This window comes from Canis aureus, chromosome 26 (assembly GCF_053574225.1).
Source record: "Canis aureus isolate CA01 chromosome 26, VMU_Caureus_v.1.0, whole genome shotgun sequence".
Taxonomy (NCBI): Eukaryota; Metazoa; Chordata; class Mammalia; order Carnivora; family Canidae; genus Canis; species Canis aureus.
The window spans coordinates 18,508,765-18,533,541 of record NC_135636.1 but is presented as its reverse complement, the minus strand read 5'-3'; the positions used below and the strand labels follow the sequence as shown (position 1 = coordinate 18,533,541).

At 40.3% G+C, this 24,777-nt stretch overlaps 1 protein-coding gene across 11 annotated transcripts in view; it reads left to right on the top strand.

Annotated features, from left to right (window-relative positions):
- PLCB4 (phospholipase C beta 4) overlaps positions 1 to 24,777 on the top strand; it is a 418,936-nt gene that overhangs the window by 90,130 nt on the left and 304,029 nt on the right. For 4 of the 11 annotated variants that reach the window (XM_077872242.1, XM_077872229.1, XM_077872234.1 and 1 more), the window contains exon 1: positions 14,447 to 14,624. The exons of 5 other annotated variants lie outside the window; for them this stretch is intronic. The gene's annotated coding sequence lies outside the window, so the exon portion shown is untranslated. Of the gene's footprint in view, positions 1 to 14,445; positions 14,625 to 24,777 lie in introns of those variants that run through there. 2 more of the 11 variants (XM_077872240.1, XM_077872239.1) reach the window with 2 other exon arrangements.

Genomic DNA, 24,777 nt, shown 5'->3' with positions numbered 1-24,777 from the left:
TTTTTTTTTAAGATTTTATTTATTCATTCATGAGAGGCACAGAGAAAGAGAAAGGCAGAGACACAGGCAGAGACAGACAGGCTCCATGCTGGGAGCCCGACTTGGGACTTGATCCCAGGTCTCCAGGATCACACCCTGGGCGGAAGGTGGCACTAAACCGCTGAGCCACCCAGGCTGCCCAGTTTTTTTTTTTTTTTTTTTTTTTAAGATTTTAAAAATTTGAGAGCAAGAGACTGTGCAAGAGCACAAGCAGGGGGGAAGAGCAGAGGGAGAGGGAGAAGCAGACTCTCTGCTGAGCACGGAGCTTGATACTCTGCTTGATGCTGGGCTCCATCCCTGATCCCCAGGATCATGGCCTGAGCCTAAGGCAGATGCTTAACCAACTGAGCCATCCAGGCACCCTTAGCTCTTCAGGGTTTGAACTGACTTCCTTGCTGTGACTCTGTCCTAGGAGGTCCAGGAAGCGCTATGTAAACGGTCTGTGGGTAAACCGTGTTCTGTGGCTTCTCCACGTACAATGTTACCACAGGTATACTTTTACAGTAATGTTGATATAGTATCTTTAAATACTAAATCTAAATGGCTATAAATACTATATCTAAATGGCTCCCCTAGGTCCTTATATCTTTATTCCTTAAGCTATTCAAGGCATTTAAAACCAAATACGATGAAAGAAGACAGCCCCAATTTTTGGAACACTCATTATGTAGCCACTGTGCTAAGCATATCTTAACAGTTCCCTGGGCAACTCTCAAGAGTGCTCAGATTCCTGCGGAGGACCTGAGCTCAGCGAGGTTCAGACGGCTGCCCTAGGTCACCCAGTCAGGAAGCAGCAGCTAAGATTCCCCCCTTGGGGCTGCAGCCCCAGACTCATGCGAACCTACGCTTTTAACTAAACATTGCGATGATTTAAGCAGCAGTAGGGGAAACCTTCCCCTCTGAAAATAACTCTAGCAAAGTGTAGGTGTTGTTTTGGTAGAAACATTTCAGCTGCTGCCATAAAAATCTTCTCCCAAATGGCTTTGTGAGAGCAAAGCTGTGCAGCCTCTGCTTGTGTTTATGATGTGAGCCTTATGGCTCAGCCACAACACAAATGATTTGTTTTCCTGGCCTTGTTGGCGAAGTGATTTAATTTCTGGATTTCCCTGAGGAATAAGCCTAAACAAATAAATTTCTTTATAATTGGCTGTTTAAAGAGAGGCCACAAGGAAGAGTCAAGATGGGAAGTCAGGTACGTTTTCATTCGCTAAGTGGTGTGGTAAGGGAGGTGCACGTGCAAGGATGGAATTCATCCGGCAGTTTCCGCTTCCTAATATTTGGCTTTCTGCTCTTTATTGAGAAATGGTTAGTGTAATCCACTAAAGCCCCACAAGGAAAGTGGGCTTTTAGGTAAGTGGGTGTTCATCATTGTTGGGGAATAGTGAATTACGTCACGATATTTTTATATCTAAATTAAAGCAGTGCCTCCTTTTCTTTTTAAAAGATAATTTTTCAAAACAGAGTAAGTAGTACTGAGAAGTCTGGGAAGCTGTAAGGTCAGGGATTCCTAAAAATGTGTTCCAAGGAGCCCCATTTGTTTGATGTATCAGTTAGGATTAGTTTTGACTATTTATAACAGGAAAATTTAAAACAGCAATGACTTAAGATGGAACATTCATGGCAGAGAAATTCATTTAGGCCATCCATGGTTTCCTGCTGTGATCGGGAGCCCAGATTCCTATCTTTCTGTCCCACAGTCCTAGTCCTGTGGCTTCCCTTTTCAAGGTCACTCAGGGCCAGTTTAGTTTGGGTTCTCATGTCTGCAGCCCACATGTGCAGCAAAAGGGAATTAGTGAGAAGAAAGGAGCCTTCTCAGTTGAGAGGTGACCCCCTCCATTTCTGCAGCCTTCCTTGAAGTTCAAATGGCACTTGCGTTTGTGCTTTATTGGCCTGCACTTGGTCACATAGTCGCACCTAGCTGCAAGAGAGCCTGAACATGTAATCTTCAGTTGAGCACACTTGAGTCTGTCTTACTAATGGAACAGAGGATGGATAATGACTAATCATCAGGAGTTTTACCACATTCGGGATGGTAACACTACTGCCCTGGCCACGACTTTAGACATGTTAGAATTAAGCATGCACAGGTGAATTTCGTTGGTGTGTTATCCTAATAATCTGCAGAGTCTTCAGTGAGCTGATGTTCATCAGAATAGAGAGTTCCTGAATGTGCTTCACTCTGGTCCCCCTTACTAGAGGAAAAATGTTCAGATAAGCATGCTAACTCCATGTCATTCAAATATTGATCAACTACCATGTGCCATGTCCTGTGTGAGATCTTAGCAGGATGTAGGAGCTAGAGCAACATTTACCACATTTATTTGAGCACCCAGACTTTTGTGTAGGTGGGCTCTGTGACATCACTTGCTGTTCTTTGGAACAGTAGTATACTCCCATTTGCTGTGTGCTCTGTAGCTAGACTGTCCGGGAGTATAAAATGTGACATAAATGTAGTCTAATGGACCATGACTCAGTCATGCCCACTTGCTCTTCCTCATTTTCGTCAAGACTAGTAAAAACAATATGGATAAGAAAGAAGTCACAAGTAAGGAGAGAGTGGTTTGAGACAGCCCATAGCAAACTTAATAAATGGTGACTGTTTATTGGTCAATTCCCCTTATCTTAGTCTGTAAAAGGGTTCTATTCATGAGTTCAGTGGAATGTCAGGATATATTATCAACACTTTAAAAAATTATGATACTTGTTAGGAAGACCTTTCTGTATTTGTTTTCAGTGCCCCTTCAGCCACCTACCCACAGGTACTTTTGTTTTTAATCTACAGTTTGTTTTAGGTAGTGCAAGGAGAAGATCTGATGCTATATCTTGGCTGATAAAGCTCTGAAATATTGCACTTGTTATGGCCCTCTGAAATGCACAATCTTCTCATCCTAAACTGGGCATATGATATGGGCATATACCCATATCAGGGCATTCAGGAAGTCATGTAAAGATCACATATGACCATGACTCCTATACCTAACATTGACATGCTAGTAACCATATATTGGGTACAGTTTTCTTTCTTTCTTTTTTTAAAGATTTTATTTATTCATGAGAGACACAGAGAGGCAGAGACATAGGCAGAGGGAGAAGCAGACTCCCTGTGGGAAGCCCAATGCGAGCTTTGATCCAAGGACTCCGGGATCACGACCTGAGCAAAAGGCAGACACTCAACCCCTGAGCCACCCAGGTGCCCCAGTGTTGGGTACAGTTTTCAACAAACCTGTGAGGTAGAGTGCTCTCATCCCATTCGTAGGTGGTGTACCTAAGGCACAAAAGGGTTAAGTAACACGCCAGAGTCTCACAGACCTGAGGTTTGTCCCCAGTGTCCCTGGCCGCATGGTCCTGTCTCAAAGTCAGGCTAAAGAACTTCCTCGGAAGTGTGAGTACCTAGTCATTTAAAAAAATGAAAGAAGTAAAGGTCTAATTTTGACAGAATTGAGAGAGATGGGAACAATGACTGAGATTTTAAAAATTAGCTTTGGACTCTGTACAGAGCCGGCCCTGGAAATTTACATAGCTATTTCTTGCAGGTACATTTGACATTCAGAAGCAATCAGATTGTATTATCTGTTCTTGGAGGGATTACTGGTCTCTGTGCATCGTGAAGGTTACATTTGCAATCATCATTAATTTCATTGTTCACCATTTTCCTCCACATTAGATACAGGGTTGTCTCTTCTTCTTTTCTAGTTGGGTTCTAGCAGAGATGATAATTTGTGGGATTCGATGGGACAATTAAAGTTTATTGTTCAGGAAGCCCTATTAGACACAGAGAGTGAATTCGCCTTTAGGAGCTTGGCTGAACCATGTGGATCACTAATCCAGGATCACCGAGCAGTATTCTCTTCTCTTCTTCACTTCAATCCAAAGGGCACATTAGGGACATCTGGGTGGCTCACTGGTTGAGCATCTGCCTTTGGCTCAGGTCGTGATCCCAGGGCGCTGGGATTGGGTTCTCCCTCTGCCTATGTCTCTGCCTCTCTCTGTGTGTCTCTCATGAATAAATAAATAAAATCTTTAAAAAAAAAAAGCCCATTGTACTGGAGTGGGGCAAAGAACGTATATGACATTGATACAGAGTGATCCCCCCTGTACATTCTATGATTCACTCAAGGTGGTCCCACTAAACTAGATGAACAAAAGGGTGGGATCCCCCTGGACCCAAGTAGAGAGAAAATCATAAGAAGGGAAAGAGAAATAAGTGATGCCTGCTTGCTATTTTGTCTTTATCTATTTGGGCTTTAACAAAACAGCACAGACTTATGGGTTATAAGCCATAAGCGTGCGTTAGAAACAGCAAACGTTTACTTCTCACAGTTCTGGAGGTTGGAAGCCTGCATGGTGGAGTGAGGGCCCTCTTCTGGATCTCAGACATCTGCTTATGCCCTCCCAGGATTGAAGGGGCTAGAGAGCTCTCTGGAGCCTCTTTGATAAGAACACTAATTGCATCCATGGGGGCTCTGGCCTCATGACCTAAGCACTTGCTGAAGTCCCCACCTTCTAATCTCATCATCTTTGGGGGTTAGGATTTTATGAGTATTGAGGGGGTACAAACATTCAGACCATAGCAACATTCAAGCAGATTGTTAAAATACATTGCATGTAAGGTGGCCACAATTTAAACAAAAAGTCATTTACTAGAGCAGTATCAAGAAAACAGCAATTTTTGAGATGCTACATGAATTTGGCAGAGTGTTAAAATGTTGAAGGAACTACATGCCTGGTTGTAAATACATTTTAGTTGGTGTCATATGGATAAGGAATGCTAGCCTCATTTTAAACTCTTAGTAATTAAAATACTGGGATTTTTTTTTTTTTAAGTAGAGAGGAAATTATAATAGAATTCAAGGTAGTGCACTTGATTTTCTGCCTTCCAGAGGATCACATGGGTTTAAAACACTCTTCAGGGGCAGCCCAGGTGGCTCAGCGGTTTAGTGCCACCTTCGGCCTGGGGCGTGATCCCAGAGACCCGGGATCGAGTCCCACGTCGGGCTCCCTGCATGGAGCCTGCTTCTCTCTCCGCCTGTGCGTCGGGCTCCCTGCATGGAGCCTGCTTCTCTCTCCGCCTGTGTCTCTGCTTCTCTGTTTCTCTCTCTGTGTGCCTCTCATGAATAAATAAATAAAATCTTAAAAAAATTATTTATTCATAAAGACAGAGAGAGGCAGAGACACAGGCAGAGACACTCGCCTAAAGTCACACAGCAAAATTAGTTGTGAAGCTTCTATTCAAACTCAGACCATCTTGTGGATCCCTGGGTGGCTCAGCGGTTTGGCGCCTGCCTTTGGTCCAGGGCACAATCCTGGAGTCCCGGGATCGAGTCCCACGTCAGGCTCCCTGCATGGAGCCTGCTTCTCCCTCTGCCTGTGTCTCTGCCTCTCTCTCTCTCTCTCTCTATGTCTATCATGAATAAATAAATAAAACCTTAAAAAAAAAAAAACTCAGACCATTTTAATCTATACTCTGCAGTGTTTCCCACGGATCAGTCATTCATGTCTTGTGCCATGATTGTATTCCACCTCTATTATTGCATAATTTTCACTTTTTTTGGCCACAGATAAGTATATTTAAAAAGAAAACAGTAGATTACTACCTTAAATGGAAAACTATGATGTGCCACGAATAGTAGAAGTATCCAATAAAAGTTAAAAAATGAAAACCAAATAGTGTCGTTCAATCCTAAGTACATGCCAATGCCTGCCAAAACCCCTGAGTCAGAGGCCTGCCTGGCTTTATTCAGAGATAGAGAGAGAGAGAGAGAGAGATCAGATGGATGGGGGGCTAGAGCTCACTTCATTGAGAAAGAGAGAAAGAAAGGAAGGGATAGGTATCTACCTTTCCTGCTGGGAGGTTCTGTGTCATTCCAGGCTCAATCTGCATATCCCCTAAAATTATCTTGCAGTTTGCCATTGGCAGCAGCTCCTATACTCTGGAACACTTAGCTAAAAGATGAAGATGTTGGGGTGCCTGGCTGGCTCAGTCAGTACAGCATGTGACTCTTGATCTTAGGGTCCTGAATTCAAGCCCCACATTGGACATAAAGCTGAGTTTAAAAAGTTAAAACATGAAGATGTACCATCTTCAGAATTAACTTGGGGAATGTGAAGCAGAGGAATGTTGAAGTGAATTCAGGCTGTATTAGTTCAGCTAATCCAAGTAAAGCTATTGTCTGGATTATTAACCCTGAAGTATTCATCTGGCTCCTAGAAGGTGTTTCATGAAGATTGCTTTGTAGAAAGGCCAATGGATACTTTTTACCTAAGTTGTTATCTGTAGTAGAAGGTGTAGTTACCCCTGGATTTTAAACCAGGCTACTTAGAAAATGGCCCTAAATTGAGCCTTGCTTCATCCTTGACATACCTGTTGGCTCGAAATATCAGAGAGCTTTGGGCCTCTTTCATTTTTAAAAAAATATTTTATTTATTTATTCATGAGAATAAGCGAGACATAGAGAGGCAGAAACATAGGCAGAGGGAGAAGCAGGCTCCCTGTAAGTAGCCTGATGCGGGAATCGATCCCAGAACCCCAGGATCATGACCTGAACCAAAGGTAGATGCTGAAACACTGAGCCACCCAGGTACCCCTGGGCCTCTTTCAAATATCTGTTGGAAGATCTTTGGGAATAATGCTCCCTTGTCTGTTACCAGGAAGACGGTCCCTTTGTACATGTACTCTCCATGATTATTACAGGATTATTATATTTGATGGTGGTTAGAAAAGTAAAAGCTATCTTTTCATCTCCCAGTTTAACATAAATGAGGAGGCTTAGTGTGTTTTCATATAATGAAGAGGGAGCTTCCTTTTGTTCACAGGCCTCTGTAAAAGCAATTCATAGACACAATTAGATTCATCAATGTGAACAATAAATTAATCTGCATCTGAAGTTTTTGCTGATGATCTGATCACATAATTTCCATATATTTTGATTACATTTTTCTGATGCTCTTTACATTACATGAATTCTTAATCAAGATGATTCTATTAGCATGCCTCTTCTGTATACCATGAGCCTTGTAATGGATAGAGCTCAGCTTGACAAAAGTGTTAACAGACTTGAAGATGGGGAAAAATTGATTTCCTCTTGCCCAGCACCCCTGTTTTCTATTTTATCTTATTTTTATTTTTTAAAAGATTTTGTTTTATTTATTTGATAGGTAAGTGGGGGAGTAGTGAGGGAGAGAATCTCAAGCAGATTCCAAGCTGAGGCACGGACCCTGATGTGGGGCTCAGTTTCATGACCCTGAGACCATGACCTGAGCCAAAACCAAGAGTTGGACATTTAACAGACTGAGCCACCCAGGCACTCCCTATTTTAAAATATTATAAATATTAAGTATTATAGCCACAAATAGGCATCAAGATACTAAACATGGCTTATGTGGCTGGTGAAATGTTTGTGTTTGGTGTGCCAGTGAATTTTGGAAAGCTTCTGATAGATTTTAGCCTCTTTAGGTGCTCATGGTCAGAGAGAAGAGGTGAGTGGATTGTGGGAACATCTTTTCACAGTAACATTGCTGTGGGATTTGTGTCTCCAAAGTGCCACCACTCCATTCCAGCCAAGACCATGTGGTGGGCAGGATTGGCCACTGTTTAGTAGTCTAGTAGAGACTGCTTTTATTTGTAGATTTCTTCTGGTGGTGCCCTGATGCATTTCATTAATAGATTTTGACCAGAGCTGATCTCTAACAGTTTTGCTGAGGTTTATTTAGATGCAGACTGTAGTTGTCCTACTCTGCCCTGGGTTCTGGAAGTATGGCCTTGTTTTAGGAATAAGATTAGTGAAGGTCAGGATAGTTAAATCTTCAAGGGCCTGGGTCATGTCTCTTACACATCGGTATATACTTGGCATGGGACATAGCAGGAGGCACATGTCAGGCACTCAGTAAATGTGACGAATCAGTGAGTGAAACTGGGAACTGATGGTTTTGGCATCATATCATTTTTACTTGGTGACAGGAAACCACAGCAAAACCACAGGGGGGAGGGTGTGAGTTGTGTGTGTGTGTGTGTGTGTATGTGTGTGTTTCATAGCTTAAGAAGAAGAATCAATTTCTGGTTTTGGAACTAAAAGAGAATACAGAGAGTTACCTTGAAGTGAGTGGCTGGTTTCCACAATAAGTTTCCCTGATTGAAAAAGATAGTTATAGGGACAGAGAAAAAGATGGCCAGGACTTCTCTTTTGTGCCTGTGCAAGAGAAAAGAGCCTGTGAGGATTTAGAATAGAGAGAAGCCATGTGGAAAACAGATAGGTTTCTTCCAGACTAGGTCTTGAGGATTAGTAGAACATACTAGGAAATAAGGTTCTTTCTCTTGGGAAATTATAATGCTGGCAGCTTGAAATAGCATGAAAAAGACTTTTAGTAGTGGCAGGTCTTCAGATAGTTTTCTAGAGGGGGAAAAGGCCCAAGTTGAGTGAAAGAAAGGAAGCCAGAGTTATATTAGCAAGTAATTAAAAGTGCTTTTGGAAGCAGAAAGGCAGTTGACATATTCTTAGCAACTACTATATGTCAGGCCATGGGATATACTTAAATAGTAATTATTTTTGAGACAACTGTTAATTTGAGAGGTCTTATATTTTATAGATACTATTATCCCCATTTTACAGATAAGGAAATTGAAGTTTATAAGGAGTTCTGTAATTAACCCAAAGCCATGTTAACAGCTAGTATGTGCAGTGCATCTAGAACTTGGACCCAGGCCTGGTTCAAAAACCCGTGTTCTTCCCCCGGGTTAAGCATCCCTTGCCTTTCTTATAATTGTATTCTATATTTAGCAATTATCCTGAGTGGTTCATAGCTTTTCCCATTTTTAAAAAGTTCTATTTTTGCAGGGAAGGTGATATTGGATTATGGAATCAGTGTTTTGCATTTTAGCCAGCTATGCCTGGGTATGTGTGTTTGTGTAAAGTAGGTAAGTGGTGGTTGGGAATATTCAGGTGGTTCAAATCCTAAATACTCAAAGTGTGGTCCTTGGACCAGCGCCATCGGATCACCTGGGAGCTGGCTAGAACTATAGAGTCTCAGGCCCCGTGGTAAACCTTCTGAATCACAGTCTGCATTTTTAAGAGAATCCCAGGGTGCTTTGTGTGCCTGTGAAAGTTTGAGAAGTTCTGGTCTAAACCATTGTATATTTGAGGCAGCTGAGAGGTTGGCATACTGTGCAAAAGCAGTAATACTAGATAGTGACAGTGATGAGTTATTATCCCAATGTAGTTAGTGCTTCCTATGTATGTACCAGATGATCTGCTACGTGTTTAATGTAGATTTTCTCATTTTAAAATTGCCAGTGATCTTGTGAGGTGGGTATTTTTTTTTTCCTATTTTAGAGATGGGGAAAGTAGAGTTATAGGGAGGCTAAGTAATGTGTCCAAAATCAAAGAGCTCTGATGCCAACCCAGGTGTATCCAGTTCTAGCCTGATACTCTTACCTACCATTTCATGCTATCCAGCTTACCTTAAAGTCCAGGAGCTGTTTAGTTACCAACATCAGGTCCATGATGGTAGAGAGGTCTGGTTCACAAGTTATAGTCCGTGAAATTAATTGTTTTTTATTGGCTCTAAATAGACAAAAATTAAGTTCTCTTTCTTGAATAATATCTGGCAGTGCTTTTTTTTTTTTTTTCTTGGAGTAGGATAAGATATATAGACAAATGAACTTAAGAAGTGTTTTTGTTTGTGGAATGTCCTAACTTTAAACATAACTATTCTACTTCTTACCAGTAATATTCAGTAATACTGATAATCTTGATAGAGTACATTTATAGTGATACAATGAAAGCTGTTGAATGAAGAATTAGAGGAATAGGGTGAGTATATAAGTTCATATGACAGTTTATTTTCTCAAAGAGTATTTTACTTTTGTCTCTCTCTCTTTTTTTTTTTTTTTTTTTGTTTGTTTCATGATTCACTAGGCTGTTGATCTAGCCAGACTAAATGGGCAGTGTTTGTTAGAATGTCCTTACCCTGCTTTAAAATAATCAGGTTTGCTAATTTGTCCTTTGTTCCCTGGAACAAGGAGTTGACTTTACCTTGAGTATACTGAGGTATTGGCTTTAAATTCAATCTTTAGCAAGGCCAAAAGGATCAAGGGCACTATGAAAAAGCTTAGTCCTTTTAATCAAGACTTTTGGGGAAAAGAAGTAAAAAGCATGATTTTTGTGTGTTTTTGGGATTTGAGGGAGAGGAAGGAGAAAGGAAAGAGGCAGATCCGCCAGAACCTGAAAGTTTTCTTGTTTATCACGTCTTAGAAAATGAATATGCTGATACTTCCTTAAATTCCTTGGTACTAAGAGTAAAAAAAAAAAATAGCCTTCATGTACAGCTTAGAGCTACTACGGGGAAAGATGCTGTATAAGTATACTAAAGGGAATTGGAAAGGAAAGGATGCCATTTACTCTGGAAGCACAGCCTTTATTCATGTTCACTGGTTTTATAGTATTATAGCAACACCGTTCTGTCTTGTTTAGGCAGCTTATCTGGCCATGTCAAACAGGTAAAGCTGTCTTTATCAACTAATTAAGAAGAGCCCGAATAGAAACCTTGTCTTGTTCTAATTAATACAGTTCTTCCTTTATATAGAGTTCTTAAAAAAAAAAAAAAAAAAAAAAAAAAAGAGCTGTTTCTTAAATTGGCAGGCCTTTCTCGTAGTGTGCTGGTCAACACTTAACCCCTGGCTCTGAGGAGGGGAAGGGGGAGAAGATTTAGTTTGTGCTGTTTGGGGACTGGGCCTCCTGGGGTGGGGGCTGAGGGGAGGGAGGTGCCTATACCAGATGGGACCTGGGAAGAGAGACCCATGGTTGTGTCCTGCTGGCAGTGCATCCTGGCTCAGCACACCACTGATTTTTAGCATCAAGGAATTAGAAAGGGAAGAGGTACTTGGTGGGAGGCAGCCAGAGGCAGAAAAACTGAAGAGGAGAGAAAGTAATTAGAAACTTGGAGCATGTTGGGAGGCAGGGGTTTCTGTTAAAGGAAGTGGAGTGAAAGTTTCCATTCTCTTTAACTGGAACTGTGGGGATGAAACCCTGTACGGAAAAGTAGGGGGGAAATCTTTGCTGAAAGTAGGAAGGGGCTAGCCCCCAAATGTTAAGGTTTGGAAGCAAGTCTGCAAATTTGGTGATGGTTGGAGCAAATCCAACGGTGTTTACTGTTATCTCCAAGCATCGCTTGCCTAGAGCCCCAGCTGGCAGAGGCTCTGTGAAGCCAGGCAGAGGAACGAGAGGTTGAAGGTGGGTCACCCCAGACAGTCTTTGACTTTGAGATTTTGTGTCTTGGGCTAAGCAGTTTCCTCTGTCTTTTATTTTGTTTTGGGGTTCTTTTTCTTTCTATAATGTAAGTGTATAGCATTGTGTCTTTTCCTTTTTTGTGTAATTATTATAGTTTAGAATAATAACAAAGTCCTATGCTCATTGACTTACTACCCTTACACAGTACCTGTTGACTCCTAAGTATGAACATTTAAGGAAGCAGTCCTACTTGTTCTCCTCTTTTCATCCAATATCTTAATGATATTATTTTCTATTTTTATATTAAGAATTATGATTTTCTTTTTATATAGTTACTCTACCTTATATGGATTTATTTTCAGCTTTATTGAGATCTACGGGACACATAAGTTTAAAGTGTACACACCTATATTCAAAGTGTACACCATTTTCCCCCTCTTGTATGTTTTTGTTACTACACTGGTCAGTTGAACATAAAAGGGGAATATGGAGAGGTTAAAGGTGTTGGAAGTTATTGAAATTAGGCTATAGCGATCCTCCTATACATTTCATATATCTATCCACAGTTTTTTATGGCTATATTTATTTAGTAGGGCTGTATTTATTTTCCATTTTATTGAGTCATAATTGACGTATACCATTGTGTAAGTTTAAGGTCCCTATGATGATCTAGATACGTATTGCGCAATGACTACCATAATAATGGCCGTTAACACCTTCATCACCTCTCATAGTTACTATTTGTGTGTGTGTGTGTGTGTGTGTGTGTGTGTGTGTTGTTTGGTGAGAAGATTTATAACCTTTTCATTACATTCTGTAAACCTAATTGTTTGGCTTCGTTTCATATTTAAACTGCTGCAAAAAAACAGCAAAAGAAAATATCAAACTAGGAAGCTTAACAAAATGAAATAATAGAGTTCAGATCACCTGGTTGTTAGAAGCCATAATTTAGATGGGATAAACTCACTCATTAGAAGGAAACTGTATTTTGAATATGAGTCATCTAAAAGTGATCACAGGCAAATATACAGTAAAACTCAGCAGTTGTAATTAATATAAAAGGTAGAGGGAGTTTTTACTTTTAATTTTATGCTTTCTGTGGGCTGAACTTTTTTTTTTTTTTAAAGATTTTATTTATTCATGAGAGAGACACAGAGAGAGAGAGAGAGAGAGAGAGAGAGAGGCAGAGACACAGGCAGAGGGAGAAGCAGGCTCCATGCAGGGAGCCTGATGCGGGACTCAACCCCGGGTCTCTAGGATCCTGCCCTGGGCCGAAGGCAGGCACTAAACCGCTGAGCCACCCAGGGATCCCCATGGTCTGAACTTTTAAAATCTGTGTTACTTTCATAATTGTTAGGACATTTCAGCCTATATCCATTTATTATAATGAGACAGTTGGGTGTTCTTCATGGTAAACGGTGTTTACTGTTATCTCCCTGTTTTTTGCTACAGTAAATAGTGGCTGAAAGAACATCTTGAGATACCATAATTGCATGATCTATGTTTGCATTTGCCCAGAGCTTTGGAGTTCATATGTTGGTATTGCATTTGGGTGGTGTTTTTAATGGTTACTCCTGGCTTTGTGTCAGGGTTTTGGGAGGGTGCTCTCTGTAAGCTATATTCACACAGACTCTGAGGTCTGACATTGAACTTTTGAGGGCAGGCAGGTAACTACAGTGCACCTGCATGCTTACTATCATGACTACAAGGTACAAAGCAAAATGTCCGGCCTCTTGAGGATAGACATAATTCTCTGCCTCCTTTTTCCTTCATAATTCAAAGAATATAGATATCTCTTAAATACACGGATAGTGTGCTTCCATTCCACATACTTTCATTTAGAAAGCAGGCTTAGCCTTACCATTACCATTGAATAATCTATAAATGGATCCCATTGTAATTTCAGAGCTATAGTTCAAGTTAAGCTAGATGGGAAGCCTAATAATTGAGTGACTTTTCTAAGTGCTTTGGAAACTAATCATAATGTCAGGTTTGTTGCTTAAAGCTTGGCAAGTGGAATCTAGTTATTAGCATTTCCCAAATTTGTCTCATGAGATACAGTTCTCTCTGAATGGCTCTCAAAGGATTTCATGATTAAATAAGTTTGGGAAACAATGCACAAAATTATAATAGATTGAATATGAACATAATAAAACCTCAGAAAAATACTGCAGTGTAAGGATTCTGGTGACGTTTATGTAGGTTGACCATCCTGAAACTTAACCCTGGAGCCTTGTTTTGTGAAACATCTTAGTTCTCTGGCACATTTTGGCAAAAGCTGTTTTTTTTTATAATTTTTTTTTTTTTTTACTGCCACTCATGGATGGGTAAATCACATATGTGTAAGTATGTGTTAGTGTCTTAATTTGATGTAGAGTTAAAATCCTCTTGATCTATTTAGAGAACAAAAGTCTATTTCACTATCTGTGCAAGGGAGATAATCCCCGGATCTAACTTTAAATATTTTTATTTATATCACCATTACTGGTAACTTGAAAGTTTAAAAAGTTTTATTTCCTTTCTTGAACCCTGAAGGGATTATAAAGGAGGTAAATAGGCAAAAGTGGTAGCCAGAAGGGGAAGTGGAAACAAAGATTCTCAGCAGCACAGAAGTTATTACATTTCCTAAATTGTGGACATTCTGTTTGGCTTTCCTTTACGTGTATATCTTGAATTTTTTGTGGCCTTTGTTTTAAGGAAGAGCTCAGGTGTAGGTTTCATTTTTTTTTTTTTTAATTTTTATTTATTTATGATAGTCACAGAGAGAGAGAGAGAGAGGCAGAGACACAGGCAGAGGGAGAAGCAGGTTCCATGCACCGGGAGCCTGACGTGGGATTCGATCCCGGGTCTCCAGGATCCGCCCTGGGCCAAAGGCAGGCGCTAAACCACTGCGCCACCCAGGGATCCCCAGGTGTAGGTTTCAAATTTTATTCTTCCTGTTGATAAACCCCAACCTCTGATCCAGTGATACTTGTGTGCAGGACCTCTTACTCATTTCTGGGCAGTTACTCGGCAAGACGCCTATAAAAAGCATTTGCTTGTATTTATTGTTCTGCTTAGAATGGTGAAAAGAGTCTCTGTCGGCTGCTCTGTCTGGATATTTTGTTGTGGCTGTGGGCACTGTTGGCCCAACCTCTCCCTTTGTGGCCAAGGGGTGGGGCTCTGCCTAAAGGACCAGTCTTGTTACATTTGCTGGCTGCGTGAGCTTGCTCATCCCATCTCTTGCCCCCTCCTCCCCTTCTGAAAGAGTGAGTTTATCCAAGAACTGTGGGTGCCCCTGCAGTTCTGAGCCTGCATCAGGGCATGGTCTCAAGAGTCTATTTCTGACGGGGTGAGGTTTAAATCCTACTCACTCCTTTTCAGGTAAGAGAACATACTTTCAACTTTATGAGTGGCAGTTAAGATTTACGAAGGGGATTAGTTTTGGTAAGTTTGGTTTTTTGTTTTATAGCTTGGAGGAGGGCTGTCACAGTTTTACTTGTGTGCTTCCTGGAGGGGTAGTGGTAGAAAAGAAAATACTTCTGCTTTAAGTTTCTTTGACCACTCAAATTTTTTTATGAAGGTTGTTTGATTTATCCATTATTGATTTTTTAAAAAAGATTTTCTAATAAGGGAGAAACTCAAGACAAAATTAAGGCAGAATAAATTAGACACTGTTTTGTGGTGATTCTGGCATTAGATACAGATTTAATGTCTTTTAAAATGTCCCTAAACCTCACTATAACTCAAATAGATTTTTCAGTAAGGCATTTATCACATGATTTTATTGGCTGGTAGGATTTGTGTGTGTGTGGCACTTAGGATTTTGCAAATTTGTTTTTAAAATGACATATGTGGAGGTAGGGGGCATATGAGAAATCTGTGCTGTTTATCCAAATTTGTTATGAACTTAAAAATAAGGTCTAGCAAAAAATGTAAGAAGTCTCTTAAATATTTTTTGTGAATACCTCAATATGATGCAATACACACAGTGTTAAACATTTTTTCCCACACGCATAAATTGTTACAAAATCCATTCATGTTCATTTTTTGTAATTAGCAATAAAATTATAGGACCTCTTTCAATATGATGTTTTGATTGCCACTTTTTTTGGTTCAACTGTATTAAGATAGGCAAAGTGATTATTTTTAAAAGTCTTTTCCTAAAAGAGCATGAAAATCTACTTTTACTTATGGAATTGTACTTACTCATGGTCTTAGAAAGTTAATGAGACAGTATATAAAATTATTTCCTGAAATAATGAATGGAAATTAATAATTTAGGTTTTGGTTTGTGCGTTTGGTGGTGGTCTTTTTAAAAACTGAATGCATGTATTCATAGACAAATGATGCTAGAATATGAAACTTGTAGTTAACACACACCAAAAAAACTGGCTTCAGATAGCTTTAGAAGAATATTTCATGTTTGTGTACTCTGTTTTGTCAGGAATTTTAGTATCTTTAAAGACCTGTCATTATGAATAAAGGTAAAACTTTTAGTTTTGTCTGAACTGTGACTAGCCACAGATACTTGAGCATGAAAGTCTGTGTTATGATGCTAGAAGTAAACAAAAAATCATTAAAATAAACAGTTTAGACAGATGTATACATGAATAAATTGTGACATTCTGTGACTATTTTTAAGGGGATTGAACTCTTACAGCTCACGGTTGAAACAAGACAGTGGCGGAGAACTCTTTCGTTAGTTACCTGTTGGAGAAAATATTTTATATGCTTTTTGTATTAAGCAGTGATTACATGCAAAGTGATCCACTCACCAAAGTTACACAGAATATTTCTAGACCTGCTGAAGAAGATGAAACTTTCCCACATGTTCAAAACCAGCTCAACCGTGTTTTATTTTGATTGACTTTGGGGGGGCTTCAGGCTTGGGAGCAGTTCTCCTGAATAGGTGGAAGGTAGGCTTAAGTGGTACAAGGAGGTAGCAGTTGTTGGGGGGAAAGGTGTTTACGGGAGACAGGTGTCCAGGGCTTACTATTGCTCACCTGTTTGTCTGCAACTTTCCTCTCTCTGTCTAAAGTTAAAGCTGCTTTTGAGAAGAGTTAAGTTATTGAGGCTTGGTCTGCAGATTGTAAAATCACTCTCTGCTTCTCATACTTGGATGTGAATATGAATTATGATTGAGTTAAACAGTAAATTATTCTAATGCAGCAGGGGTGGGATGAGGCCTGAGCTTCTGCATTTCTAATGAGCCCCCAGGGGCTGCTGGTACTGCTAGTTCAGGGACCACACTTTGTCCAGTGAGGAGCTACACGGTATCAAATACTGGCTCAGGTAGATTTTTTTTTTTTTTTAACTTAATGGACATTGTCTAGTCATACCAAGCAATCAGTTTGCAAAGCAAATAACAATGTGATTGAGGTGGATTGACTATTTGTAGACATTGGCCCCTTCACAGATGATGTAACTGATGATGTGGGACCTGCTGTTTTCTCTGGAAGGAATGTGTGACATTGACATTGTAACCTCTGACGAGCTGCCATAGCCCTTTTCTCCTGAGACTCCCTGTCTCGGGCAGCCCTGCCACTTGCCTCTCCAGTGCAAATCTCCTGCTTTGCCACTGCCACCAAGGCCTCATCTGTTCCTTTGTCAGCTGTCACTTCCCACCTGTCCGGAGTCTTTTATTGCGTTGGGTTGGACTGGTGTTTGCACCACAGTCTTCTGACAGCATCTCCTGCCCTACTTTGGCTCACTGATTTTATTTTTTTAATTATTTTTAAAAATTTTTAACTAACCCCGATGCCTAATGGGGTGCGAACTCACAATCTGGGATCAAGACTTGCACATTCCACCGACTGAGAGACCCAGGTGCCGTGTGTGTGTGTGTGTGTGTGTGTGTGTGTGTTGAAAAACACCTTCCATATCTCAGCTTGTTAGATTTGTGCTTTGAAGTTTCAACTTAAATATTCTTCCTGTGTCCTAGATACCTTGTAAACTCTTGAAGAAAGTGGGCAGTGGGGGTGGTAGTGTGCTACTTTGTATTCTTCAGTGATTCCTTTCCATTATATTTTCTTCAGTGTTCTTAACGGAAATCTCAATGGTAATTTGGGTTTTACAATGTACAGCTATATTCACCACCTAGATTCCACCCTTAATACTTTAGATCCTCACATTTCCATCCACCTTTCTCTTTCCTATCTTATTTTTGATGCATTTAAAAATAAACCAAAAGCATAAGTTTGCATATTTACACAAGCTTGTTTTAACTAGAGTTCAGTATTTTTTTAATATAAAATTTATATAATGAGCCATACACATACTTAGTTATATGTAAGTTGAGCTTTGGCAAATGGATAGCCCTGTGTAAATCAGTCCCTGGCAAGATATAGAACATTCCTGTCATCTGAGAAGGTTTCCTCATGGCCTCTTCTTAGCTTTTATGTGCTTTTGTGGATCTTCCCCTTCAAAAGAACTCCTTGATCACAAATGAGTGATTTCTGATCCGTTTGTTTTATCAGATTAACTGGATCAATTTTATTCATACAAGATATTCTCCATACTCTGAAGTACACAGATTGTACAACATTTTTTCCTTTTTTTTCAAGATTTTATTTATTCATGAGAGACACAGAGAGAGGCAGAGACACAGAGGCAGAGACACAGGCAGAGGGAGAAGCAGGCTCCCTGTGGGGAGCACAATGCAGGACTCTGGGGTCATGACCTGAGCTGAAGGCAGATGCTCAATCACTGAGCCATCCAGGCATCCCTGTACAACACTTTCTAACAAGCTAACATCTAATTTGTTTATGGTGTTCTTAGTTCTGACAAAAATTAAACTTTTAACAGTAACTCAGAATATCTGCCTTTTGGCACGGGTTGCTTGCCAATGACTTGGTTGATTCTTCTAACATTTTACAAGATGATGGGTGAGATCATATACTTTGAGACGTGGAGATCTGGAGATAACCATATTCTAAGAGGTTCTTTAGGCCAACACACGTCATTTCTGTGGCCAGCTATTTGCTGTGAAGATCTTACTTGAGAATATATACCAGGCGAAATTATGAGGTGAATATACATTGATTCACACTTTAAAAAAAATCTAGATGTGTTTTTATTTTAAATTTGAATATAGCTGACACAATAGTATGTTAGTTTCAAGTTTACAACATAATGATTCAACTTCTGTGTACATTATGCTGTGCTCACCACAAGTGTAGTCACCATCTGTCACCATACAGAGCTATTACAGTGTCACTGACTATATTCCCTATGCTCTACCTTTCATCCCCATGACTTATTCATTCCATAACTGGAAGCTTGTATCTGGAACAGAAAGCTTTGTTCCCAGGGTCATCTTAATTCATGACATTCCACTTTGGTGTGCAATAGTTTGTGTCCGTTTTACCCTCAATACTTCACTAAGGATGGGACTGATTTAGATCCACCTTGAGGTGGATACACAGAACTGTGTAAACCTCCACTCTCCAGACAGCAATTTGCTCAAAATGCAGGTTCTCGGAATGACCTGTAACTAGAAAGCAAACAATGCCCCACAATGTCTTTGGTCACAAAGAAGCAGTGTTTTAATATCTAGCAGGAAAGTAGCCTAGCCGAAAGGATATGGCCAAATGAGTGAGTTCATAAAGTTGTTCAGGGGCTTTAAAGTACTCAAATTGAGTTCTTTCAGAGTGCCTTAAAACCCCCACTTCTTATTTTTTTCCTTCATGTTAGTCATTTTAATACACTTGAACATGTAATTCATGTTCTGAAAGTCCATGTAAGTCCTTCAACTGTTACTTACATTTAGGCATATCTTGCTTTTTCAGTGAATACTGAGCTATAAGCAGTGGGTTGATTCAGCTACTTTTAGCAATAAATACCCAGAGTATAACTCAGAGTTATAGGGCAGCCCCGGTGGCTTAGCAGTTTGATGCCACCTTCAGCCCAGAGCCTGATCCTAGAGACCTGGGATCGAGTCCCTCGTCGGGCTCCCTGCATGGAGCCTGCTTCTCCCTCTGCCTGTGTCTCTGCCTCTCTCTCTCTCTCTCTGCCTCTCATGATTAAATGAAAAACAAACAAACAAACAACTTAGAGTTATAGATATTATGTGGTAAGTGCCCAGAAGCTTTTTTTTTTTTTTTTTTTTTACAGTCTTGACCCAGAATACTTGGTAGAAATTTATATTGATTTTTAAAGGTACATCATTTAATAGGAAGTTTGTTTTCTTGCTTAGAAAGGAATGTAAGAAAATACCCCAGTAGTTTTTAAAAGCACAGTATATGACCCTTAGAACCAAACTGAACAAATACTCAACAGTTATCTATTTAAAAATATAAACCAGAGACTGACTATATATAAAGTCAACTACCTATAGGCCAGGAGAAACCATCTCTACATGCATATTTACTATATTTTCCAAGCCACTTAGTTTATTGTTGCTTCTCAGATGAAAGGAGTAATTTTTGCAAACACTTGAAGTCAGTTCTGATAAAATAACTCAGAACCATGTTTTAAGAAAAATAAGTTCAGGTTATAAATCAGAGCAGCTTTCTACTGGGTTACAAGAGTTTGAGACTTCTACTTTGGTATTTTATGATATAATTGGAGGCACCAGAGACTTGCGTGCTTGTGTATGTATGTGCATATCCTCTGCATTTATTTGTACAAACGTGTAACAAAGTAGAGAATTATGGGATGGAGATGGTGGGGGAAATTTCTGCTTCTAATAATAACAAGCTCCCATGAAATAGAAATATGAGTTATCTTTTCTCCAATCCTGCAGAGCTCTTACATTTATTATATGTTTATCTTATAACAGAAGGCTACCATGGGTGCAGATTTTTATTATATTTTCAGCTTCAATGAAAAATGTAAGATTCTAGGTTGAGAGAAGTCACCAAACCCATTTATGTGGAGTGGGATATCTTAATCCTTTTTATACATGCATCTTACCTCTTCTCTGACAGTTCAGAATGAAGCTTTTCTCACTCCCTTCAAATGTCTGCCTGTCCCTCCCTTTCTTGAGTACCTCTTGTATGGACTTACAGACCTATTGGCATCATTCTTCAGGGCACTATTAATTACTCTCTGTTAGCCTTGTCTTCCCAGTGACATTATATATTGCTCTGTACAAAAGCCCTCCTTTACATTTCTTTTACACTTTTTACCTTTTTTGTTTAGTGTTTTGGAAAGCCTTCGCTCAAATACTTTTGGCTGATTGTCTGAATATTAAGAGGCCACTTGTCTCTTTGAATGTGATTAGCTCCATTCCCCTCCCCCCCTTCTACCAAAGTAGAATTAACAGAAAGATTACTATGAGGCAAAATCATTTGGCATTTTGTTTCTTTTTATCTTCGTTTTTAGGTTATTACCATGTAGCTGGCCATAGTTCAGTAATAGTCTAAACATTGCTCCCTTTAATAACTCCTTTCATCTGCAAAGACCAAGTTGTTTCTCTAAAGTAATTTTATTTTCCAGAATGACTCCATAGAGCAGATAGGCCCCACTGATTATCTAGAATGTAAGAAGAAGCTAACACTCTGAATTTCAGCTTCTGAATGACTTGTGAGCAGAGAATGGACCACACTTTTGCGTTGTGGATTCTGGTCAGAAACAGAGGGATTCTGGGGTGCCCGGGTGGTTACCTCAGTTGGTTAAGTGTCTGACTTTTGATTTTAGCTCCCATCATGACCTCCGGGTCCTGAGACTGAGCCCCGCATTGGGCTGCTGAAGAGTTCTCTCCCTGTTTCTACCTCTCCCCTCCAACTCATGGGTGAACACTCTCTAGAGGGGTTCTTTTAATAGCTGAATTCTGCTTGGGCAGGCTTTGATATGGTCAGGGTCTAGAATGTAGCTCTGAGCCAGAAAACATGGTCACTTGGTTTATCCATGTTTTGTGTAGCTATGTTGCATGATTGGATATATCCCATACCCCCCCTGCCCCCCCAAAAAAAGACAATGTCAAGGTCATACTTTGCCCCACACTGTGTTACTAGTTGCTAACTGTATGCCAACAGATTTTCCATGGGTCCTAACAAATTGGGGAACCTGGCAAAACTGGGACTTGTGTTCTCTGTTAGAGGAGGCATGTTCTCTCTAGTTCAACTCTGCCTCCTCCAGATTTTTGTATTAGTTTCTTTTTGCTGCTGTAACAAATTGGGATGGATTAGTGGCTTAAAACAACACAAATTTCTGGGGAATCGGAAGTCTAAAATAGGTCTGCGGGGCTGTGTTGTTTCTCAAGACTCTCGGAGAGGACCTGTTCATTACCTATGACCTAGTCAAGCTTCTGGAGGCTGCTCACAGTCTGTAGCTCATGACTGTGTCACTCTAACCTATGCTTGTATTGTCCGGTCTCTTTCTTTGATTCTACTGCTTACTTCACCATTTATAAGAACCCTCTTTGCGAGGCGCCTGGGTGGCTCAGTTGGTTAAACATCTGTCTGCCTTTGGCTCAGGTCATGATCCTGGGATTGAGCCCCACCTCAGGCTCCCTGCTCAGCAGGGAGTCTGATTCTCCCTCTGCCCCTTTCGTCAGTAATGCTCTCTTTTGCTCTCAAATAAATGAATAAAATCTTAAAAAAAAAAAAAACAAAAAACGAAAAAACTCTTTGTGATGACGTTGAACCCTTGCATCTCAAGATCCATAACTTAAACCTATTTCTAAAGTCTTTGTTGCCAGTAAGTAACATACTCACAGCCTCCAGGAACTAGGATGTGGGCATCTTTATGGAGGCATGATTTGGCCTATCACACCCCAGGCTCCCCTACCTTCCCCAGGAACACAGCCGAACCCCTTCAGGCTGTTGCTTCTGAAGTGTTGGACAACTACAATTGATTTCATTAACTTGGAGTTGGATATTTATCCAACAAATAAGATGAAAATATCTTCAAAATTGATCCTTTCCCCCTCTGTTCACGAATCACTGTTACTGGTTTATCTTCTGAATACTTCTCTTTATATTTTCTAAATGTTCAGTGATTTTGAGATAGCCCTTCCTTCTCTCTCAGCTTGACTTTTCTTCTGTTTTTATTTTTCCTGATATTATATTTTAGGTGCTTTTGACACCGTGGTTTTCTTTTCATCTGAAGAGTACACTTCCCACTCATGAAGGCATTTCTCCCCTCCCTGGTCCCTTGACTATTAATCTCTCGAACTCTAGTTTTTTTTTTTCCCCCCAGAATTTCTGGTTCTGTTGTGATTTGTGTTTTTACTTGTGCCGCCACCTTTTCATGTAGTTTCTTTTCACCCTCTTGCCCCTCCCTCACAATTCCTGTATCTTTGTCTTTTTCATATGACAATAGAAAATGATGTACGTTTGGAACTTCCAACACTGCCATTTATCAGCAGAACCTAGTATAATATCCGCTTTTACTGATAAGAGAGTGGCAAAATTAATGTTACAAACAAGCTGCTTAGTAACCTAAGAATTGATGAAAAACTCATCCATATACAAAGGTATCTGAAGCAGGAACAATTTGTCCCATCTTCTCCAAGAATTGTGAAATTTTTCCTTTTTTGACCTTTCTTACTGTTGTTAAGGCTGATAGTACAGCTACAGAAATCAGTTAATCAGACCTCTCTTAACTCATTGGTAAGGGGATTAAAGAATTTTTTAAAAAAATTTTATTTATTTATGATAGTCACAGAGAGAGAGAGAGAGGCAGAGACACAGGCAGAGGGAGAAGCAGGCTCCATGCATCGGGAGCCTGATGTGGGATTCGATCCTGGGTCTCCAGGATCGCGCGCTGGGCCAAAGGCAGGCGCCAAACCGCTGCGCCACCCAGGGATCCCGGGATTAATGAATTTTAACACTGGTCCAAAAGACTGGAACACATGGCAGTGGTTTTCAAAGTGTGCTTCCCAGGCCAGCAGCATTAGAATCATCTAGGAACTTGATAGAAATGTAAATCCCCAGAGTCCACTCCAGACCTACTGGATCAGAAGCTCCTTGGGGTGGGGCCCAGAAGTCTGTGTTCTAACAAGCTCTCCAGGAGATTCTGATACAGGGATCCCTGGGTGGCACAGCGGTTTGGCACCTGCCTTTGGCCCAGGGCGCGATCCTGGAGACCCGGGATCGAATCCCACATCGGGCTCCCGGTGCATGGAGCCTGCTTCTCCCTCTGCCTCTGTCTCTGCCTCTCTCTCTCTTTCTCTCTCTCTCTCTGTATGACTATCATAAATAAATAAAAAATTAAAAAACGATTCTGATACAAAAATCAAGTTGAAGATCCCTTGGTATATTGTATTGTCAGCCCAGGGAGTGGGGGAGAAGGATGACTCCCTCTCCTTTATAGATCATTTTACACATTCACTCCTCCCAGTTTCCAGGGCTATCACTTCCAATAAACTATGTTCACTGAGAATATTTACAATTCTGGTATGCCATCCAAAGTCCCTTTGTTTCACCTTGGAAATAGTAATCTGTGGATTGGTATCTGGAAGAAATAGTTCTTATTGGAGAGTCTATCCACAGGGCTTAAAGCTTAGGTTGTACCAATATAAGCAGAGATCTCATTTTTGGAATCCACCAATTAACTCTTTTCAGATAGGCTCACTTCCCATCTTTCAAAGTATGGCAGTTTCCATAAAGGTTGATGTTTTAAGTCCCTGAAACCTTTAAAATGAATCACCAAGTTACTCCATGTGAAAGAAAAAAATTCTCTCTATCTGCCCCTACAAAGTCATTCGAAGTAAATTTTATGTCTACCGTGTAAGCCTGTGTCCATGGCAGGTCAAGCCATCCATAAAACTTGTCTCCAAATTTGGTGAAAAATCTGCAGGGCCACTTAATTTTACTGAACTATAATTAATTAATTAATTAATTTAAAAGATTTTATTCATTCATGAGAGAGAGAGAGAGACAAGCAGAAACACAGGCAGAGGGAGAAGCAGGCTCCATGCAGGGAGTCTGACATGGGACTCGATCCCGGGTCCCCAGGATCATGCCCTGGGCTGAAGGCGGCGCTAAACCTCTGAGCCACCTGGGCTGTCCATGAACTATAATTTACATACAATAACATGCATCTGTTATTAGTGTCTACTGTGTGTCTCAATGAATCTTGACCAATGTGTGTACCAGTCTAGCCATTACCACAGTCATTATATAGAACCTTCTGTCACCCCAAAACACTTGTTTGGGTCCTTTTACAATCCATGCCTCTCACCTTCGTGCCTCCAGGAAACCACTGGCTTGCTTTCTGTCACTATGGATTTTTTTTTTCTTTTTCTAGCATTTCTTACAAAAGGAATCCTGTTCTTTTCATCTAGTTTTTTTTTTTTTCATGACATTTCTGGGATTCTGACACGTTATATGTACAAGTAGTTCTTTTTAAATTGCTGGATGTTAACAGTGTGGATGAATCCTAGTTTATTAATCTGTTGAAGGAGATACATATTTTTCCAGTTGCAGCATGTCAAAGGTGCTGTGAACGTTCATGACAGGTCTTTGTGTGGACATGTTCTTCTTTTGGGTGAATGTCTAAGGATGGAATGGCCAGGTCCTGTGCAGGTTCAGCTGCATGAGAAACTGGCTTCCCAAGTGGTTGAGCTATTTTGTATGCCCACCTGCAA